Genomic DNA, 6,756 nt, shown 5'->3' on the forward strand with positions numbered 1-6,756 from the left:
TATCCACAAGTTGGACAAATAATGGCCACAAAATGGCTGCCGGGTCACAAGATCTTAAGTTTTTATTAAGTTTTGGTCCATTTGCATATTGGGGTTTAATTGTCCAATTGCAGCTTCGGGTTGTGGGGTCTCATCCTTCTTGTTTTCTCTCTTCAGTCCGCTGTTGTTTATGCTGTTGGCCTGAAAGTTGTCCTTGGTCCTCAGCAGGAAAAGGATTTGTTTGTCTACTTACTCTATGAAAAGAGCCTACTAGCACTTAATGCGAGGCTCAGAACTACACCCCTAAGCAGCACAGAATCTGAAACTAGGAAAGCTAAAGCTTAAGGCCCGTCACCAGTGCCCTAAGGCAGGGCCAGAGTTCACAGGTAGTAAAGGGGGACTGATGTGCTGGGCGGTCACACTTCACAGATACTCAAAGGAAGAGCTGGGCTCATTCTGGGGAGAGGAACCTGGCAGAAACAGTAGGAGAGCACACCGGGAATGCCATGGAAGGCCAAAGTGAGTGGGCCAACAGCAGCTGCAACACCGAGGCTGTTCACAGGCAGGGAGGGCCAAGCCTGGGAGCCATGGGAAAAAGATCCCTGGGCTTGGCTCCAAATTTGGGAGGAGACAAAGGCAGAGACAGGGAGGAGTCAAGGAAGATGAGGTTGCTGTGTAAGTCTGGCAAATGGAGAGAAGGAGCAGTCAAAGATCCAGCTGCACAGACACAAACTGCAGCTTGCCGTGCTTCCTTGTCTGAGTGCTGCACATAAGCACCACAGGATGGGCAAGAACCTTCTTATCTCGACTCACTAATTAACAAATCCTCTACAAACTGTACAAATTTGCCCCAGAATTTATACTCTTTTCAATCAAACCTCAATATTTGGGGCGGTGGGACGGGCAAAGAAAAAAATGACAGCCTAATGCCACGGGGAAGACAGTTGTTGAAGGCAGTTGCTGTCTTTTCCAGGTGAAGGCAAGTGAACACTGACTTTCTAAATATACTGGAATGTTGCGGTGTGAAAATTATTACTTTGCAACTTTACGTAGAATGGTTTGTTCCAGATTACCCCGTGTTCCAACCCCTTTGGTTTTTCCCTAGTTGTGGCTCCTGTCCATCTCCCTGCAACCCTGCCCAGACTCTGGTGGGGGGCTGGGGTGATTGGCAGAGCCTATGACTTCTCCGCCCTGTAGCGTGTATCAGATGCCCTGCTTACTGTCTTTTTGTCCTGGTAACTCCCACCCCCCATGGTATTGGTCCTGGGCTAATCCCTGCCCCTCTCCACACCCCTGGTACTTAAGGTCAAGGAGAGCCCAGAGAAGTCATTTTTCACCTGGCCAGCTGGCAGCAATCAACCTATCTTGTCACCCACGTGAGAGTCTGCCTGTCTTCCACGCCGGAGCCACACTTCTACCTGAGGGCCAGGGCTCACACAGCAAGAAGGAACCGGAGCTGTACCAATTAATGCGTGTTCAGGACCGAGCTAGCCGTTGCAGCTCTGAACGCCCGCATTAATGGAAGGCTTCAAAATGCCTTGGGCTAGGTGTCACTCCGTCTGCTTCTGGATATTCTTCTTGGGTTCCAGGCAAATGGAGTCCTGTCTCACGGCATGTGGCATTCTTCCCTTTGTATTAATCAAGGTGGGCTGTGCTGAGAGCAATCATCCCACATCTGTACTTGCCCCTGCCAGCCTGGCATAAGCTTCTTCAAATATTTACTGAAGTAAATTTCAGGGGCTGCCCGCTCACTAAAGACACTGAGTCCAAGAGTGTCACTCAGGGTTGGGGATGGTCATTACCCTGCCCAGAGGGGAGACAAGCTTCGAGCTGCCCCATCATCCTGGCACAACCTTAGTGTGCAAAATTCTGCTGCCCATTAAGAAGTTCTCCCAGTTCTCTACAACTTTGGCCACAGACACGTCCTCACCTAAAACAGGGATATTTCCCACCACGTCAAACACCTTGGTGCATGTGAAGCCCTCTTCTGTGTGCCAAGAAGGGATTTCCACCCCCTTCTGTGTGTGCTCTGGCACCCATTGTGCGGCATGAGGGACACAAGGTTCTCCCTGTGCCTGTCTGCAAAAGCCTTCAAGCAGAGACTCGAGCCCCTCTACCTCACAACTTACGGGGGCCTCCACAACTCCTCTGTGGCCACCTCACACCGCTCATGCTGCGCACACCTTCTCCACCCACTACCCACGACTTCACCGAATCTGCGGCAAATGCCACAGCAATAGAGAGGCTCAATTCCACGCTTATAATTTACACAGACTCTGCACATGGAATTATAACACTCCTCCCGTGGCTCCTTCCTGCTCTAAAGGTCCCAGGTGAACTCACCAGTAGCTGCTCTTCAGGACGGAGGCTCCAGCAGTACTGTCCTTAGGTCCCATCTGGGCTGCCAAAATGCTGAGGAATCTCCCCTGTGTGACCATTCCAGAGGCACAGGTGACTCCAACAAGCTGATGGGTGACCCGTTTGATTCCCTACCCACACCACTCTCAGCCAGTCAGAGCGGGTATCCGTACCCATTCAACCTCAGGATTCATTCCCCCAGCAGACTCGCAGATGTCACATTCCAGAAAGAGCCACCGGCTCCTGCTGCAGCACTCAGGGTCCGTTCAAATCCCTGGCCTGTGCCACAGCTCCCTGTGCCCTCTGTCATGCAAAGGGTGGCAGTCTCTGGTCCCAGACTCCCACCAGCCAGAGCTCAATCTGCAGCTGGCACTGCAGCTGCACAACCAGCTCCCTGCCCCAAATGGATTCCTCAGCAGCTGCTGGCCTCAGAGACTGCACAGCCTCATCCTGCAAGAAGAGGGGCCTAAAGAAAGCAGCAGAGAGCAGCCCTTCTTACAAGGGCAGGTCCTCAAAGGACAAGGGCAATGGCTTTACAGCGACAGAGGGTAGCTTCGTATGAGATACTGGGAAGAAATTCTTGACTGTCAGGCTGCAGACATACTGGCACGGGTTGCCCAGAGCAGCTGCGGATGCCTGTTTTTCATGTAGGCAAAGTCAGCACAGAAGACACAGACACCAACTTCAGGAATAAATGCAACTTACTGTAATTCAAAACCGCAAAGAATGGGAAAAGGATAAGCTAAGCAATGCATCTAATCGTTACTGTAAAAGACTGCCTACAGTGATGAAGGGAGACACATCACAAGTTACCCTAATCCTTGACCATCATGCAGGTCTGCCCATCAACGGGGGGGGAAGCCAGTGTCAGTCACAGTGAAGGACTGGAGAACCACTGCCAGCAACTGGGAAATCCTGCAGGTGCCTTCCCCTCCAGGCAATGAGGTTTCTGACTGGGCTGCGAGAGAGGCCCATCTTTATGCTGTTGAATAAACAAGCTACCAGAACTTCTAGTGCAGGATCATCTGGTTTTTTTCTCCTCTTGGGATGCTCCCCAGGCCTTGGAGGACTCCAGGAGGAACCAAGGAAGTTGTCTGTGATCCTACATCCCAAAAGAAGGCCAGATGTGGCCTTGTCCAGTTTCTGATTAGCGAAAGGCAAATCCACGTTTTGCCGATGAGCGGATCTCGACAACATTTGGTTGGAAGGTTCACGCAGAGGCCAACCTTTGATCAAGAGCTCTGGTTCCTGCCTCAGTCAGGTCCTGTTGATAAAGACTTTGTACTTCAATGTCCCATCCTCCCTCAAATTGTCCAACGACAGCTTCTGAGCCAGGCTCTGAGCAAACTTCTCCAGTACAAACTATCCATCCCTACCAATGGCAGGAAGTCGGAGCTATGTGATTTCCAAGGTCCCTTCCACCCCAAACCATTCCACGGCCCATGGATTCGGTGTTGCCCCTCCCCCAGTGGGCCCCGGTTGCACAGGCCCCCACAGCGCCCCAAACACGGAACCCAGCCCTCAGTGACATCAGCCCCGGGGCCGGGGCCACCACGGGCAGCGCGGCTGCTGCCGGGCACTGCGGCTGTGGCTGTGCTGCTGCACGGAGCCCTCAGTGCTTGCAGCTGACACGTGCCTCTGGCAGCCATGAATCGGCTCGGCCTCCTCGTCCTGCTGACCGTGGCCGCGCTGGCCCACGGCATACAGTACCCCTGCGGGTAAGTGGCCCCAGGCCCTGGGAGGGAGCCGTGGCAACACTTGGGGCCTTCCCTGGAGGGGACCCGCCTGTCCCCCGTGGCTGGGCCACAGCTTCCTACCCACCATGGGGAAGCCTCCGTTCCTTGGACAGACAAACATCCCATGGGCTTCCCTGGCCTGCTGGGCCTGCAAACGCTTGTGGGGAGGGCACAGGGCTGAGCTTCAGCCTGAGCCACAGCAGGCCACGCAGCAGCATGGAAATGACTTTCTGCTTGCAGAGGTTCCTGCGGCCTCCGCGCTCCGCAACCTGACTACTACCCCATGACTTATTCCACCGGCAACGAAGCTTACGACTTTGGCATGACACGCATTGTGGGTGGAGTAGGCGCTCTGGAAGCATCCTGGCCCTGGATCGTCAGCATCCAACATCCCCTTTCACCGAACCTGGGTCATTGGTGTGGAGGGTCCCTCATCACTGCAGATTGGGTCCTCACGGCGGCCCACTGCTTCGACAAGTTTGAGTAAGGCAGACCAGGGAATGGGGACACCCTCGCTACACCAGCAGGTGCCCTGTCAGCAGCCACCACCTGCTACTCCCGTCCCCTTTCCTCTCAGGCAGTCCAGCTGCCACACTGCTCAGGAGAAGCCTGGGCTTGTGCCAAGGCTTCCTAGCGGCCTCCAGCTCGACATTCCCCCAGCCTCATGTGTGTGAGGGCACTCACACCTGCCAGAGCACTGCTCCCTCTCTGCCTTGCCAAGCAGAAGAGAGGCAGCTGCTGGGCTGCTGTGGTACATGGCTCTGCTCCCTCTCAGCCCTCTCTCCATCTTCTTTCCAGTGACATCAGCATGCTGTATGTGGTGCTTGGAGCTACCAAGTTCACTCAGCCGGGCCCTGGGGCCGTAGTTCGCAACGTGAAGCAGGTGGTGGTTCACCCCTACTACAAGCGTGCCGACTTCAGCTACGACATTGCCCTGCTGCAACTGGACGGTTCTGTCCAGTGCAGCGCCTACATCCAGCTGGCCTGTCTGGCTGACCCCGCCCTAGAAGTCTCAAAGCTCAACAACTGCTGGATCGCTGGCTGGGGTTCCACCACTGCAAGATGTGAGTTCCAGCTAAGTGCAGTGGGGAGAGGGTTTGGGCTTCCTCACAGCAGAGTCCAAAGCCAGGCTGAAGGACGTAGCCCGGTGCAGAGATGGGCCTGGCCTGCTCCCCAAAGGCGGGAAGCAGGGACACCGTGCCCTAGCGCCTCTGCGGAGGGAAAGCCGTGCCCAAGGGACAGGGATTCCCCTCAGACGGGGAAGGAGAACTGACATGGGGGTGCTGAGGGCTTATTGCTTTCTCTGCTCACAGCTCAAGGTTCACGTGGTCGCCTGCAGGAGGCCAAGGTCCAGCTCATCAATTCCCAGCTCTGCAACAGCAGTGACTGGTATGCAGGGAAAGTCCACCCCTACAACTTGTGTGCTGGTTACCCACAGGGCGCCATCGACGCCTGCCAGGTATGAATGTGTCACGAGCCTCTCAGCCCCCAGCAGCACCAGCAGCCCTGGCAGCGCTGCCCAAACACAGCCCAGGGTCTGCTTTGCCCCGGCCAGTTCTCCCGGTCACCCTCCCAGCCCCAGCTCCCCCCCAGCTGCTGGGAGGGGGGGGGGGGGGGGGCTTCCTACACACTCCCCATCCACTCCTACTTGCCCAGTGCCCCCCTTGTGCCAGAAAGCCCAGAAAGCCCAGCTAGCGCTCTCGGCAGCGCAGAGATCCGGGTGCCAAACATCCATGCTCTGCACATCCAGGACTCCTGCCTTGTGCAGAGAGGACACAGAGAGCCCTACCCTACAGGACCCCAAGCCATTCACAGCCAAGGCTCTGGAGGCTCCAGCCTCTGAGGAGAGCCTTCCTCTGCCTGGAATACAGTTCTGGCAGGGGCTGTGAGAGAAGAGGAGACAGCCCCGGTGCTGGCAGGGGCCACTCAACACCACCTTAATCCTCTCTGCTCTATTGCAGGGCGACAGTGGTGGTCCTCTCATGTGCAAGGACAACACCGCCGAGTACTGGTGGGTTGTCGGCATAACCAGCTGGGGAGAAGGCTGCGCCAGACCAAAGCAGCCTGGAATCTACATCTCCACTCGGCACTTCTATCACTGGATTGACTACAACATGCGTGCATACCACACCGCTGAAAGTGCTTCCTGAGCAGCAGGACAGGCAGGATCCAGGGCAGGCTGCAGTGCACCACAGCCCTTTCCTGCTGGGGCAATGCCTGCTGATCCAAAGGCAGCCTCAGTGTCAAAACCCTGCTCTGTCCCGCCCACATTTCTCTCCGGTGTGCAGGCAAACACTGGAGTTGATCTAATTGTTGAAATAAAGCTAGCTTTGTTCACAGGGAACCATCTTTTCGGTGTAATTCCAATTCCTGGGAAGGGCAACAAGTGCCACCTTCGGCACCTGCAGAATGAGCCTGAGGCACAAAGGGACAGAGTGGCTCCAGAGAGCACCAGTGTGCCTGGTCAGAGAGGAGAGTGCCCTGAGCCACCATGGGCTGGAGGAACCCGGTACACCAAGCCTAGGAAGGGGATAGGACAAAAGCAGACACCTTGGGGACAGTGCTCAAATGCCCGTGGGCTGATGATTTAGGGCCTGGTGTAGGCTTGGGCAAAGAGAACAGACCAGAGACAGTCCCAAGCATGACAAGGGAAGCTCCTGCCTCCTGAGTGGACTGCCAGTGA

General features: G+C 55.6%; 1 pseudogene; it reads left to right on the forward strand.

The window, feature by feature from the left end:
• Positions 1–485: 485 nt before the first annotated feature.
• LOC136287490 (acrosin-like) lies at positions 486–6,223 on the forward strand (annotated as a pseudogene).
• The last annotated feature ends 533 nt before the right edge of the window (positions 6,224–6,756 follow it).

The sequence above is a fragment of the Chamaea fasciata genome, unplaced genomic scaffold (assembly GCF_029207755.1).
Source record: "Chamaea fasciata isolate MVZ Bird 193981 ecotype frontalis unplaced genomic scaffold, bChaFas1.0.hap1 SCAF_3, whole genome shotgun sequence".
In the NCBI taxonomy this organism is placed as follows: domain Eukaryota; kingdom Metazoa; phylum Chordata; class Aves; order Passeriformes; family Sylviidae; genus Chamaea; species Chamaea fasciata.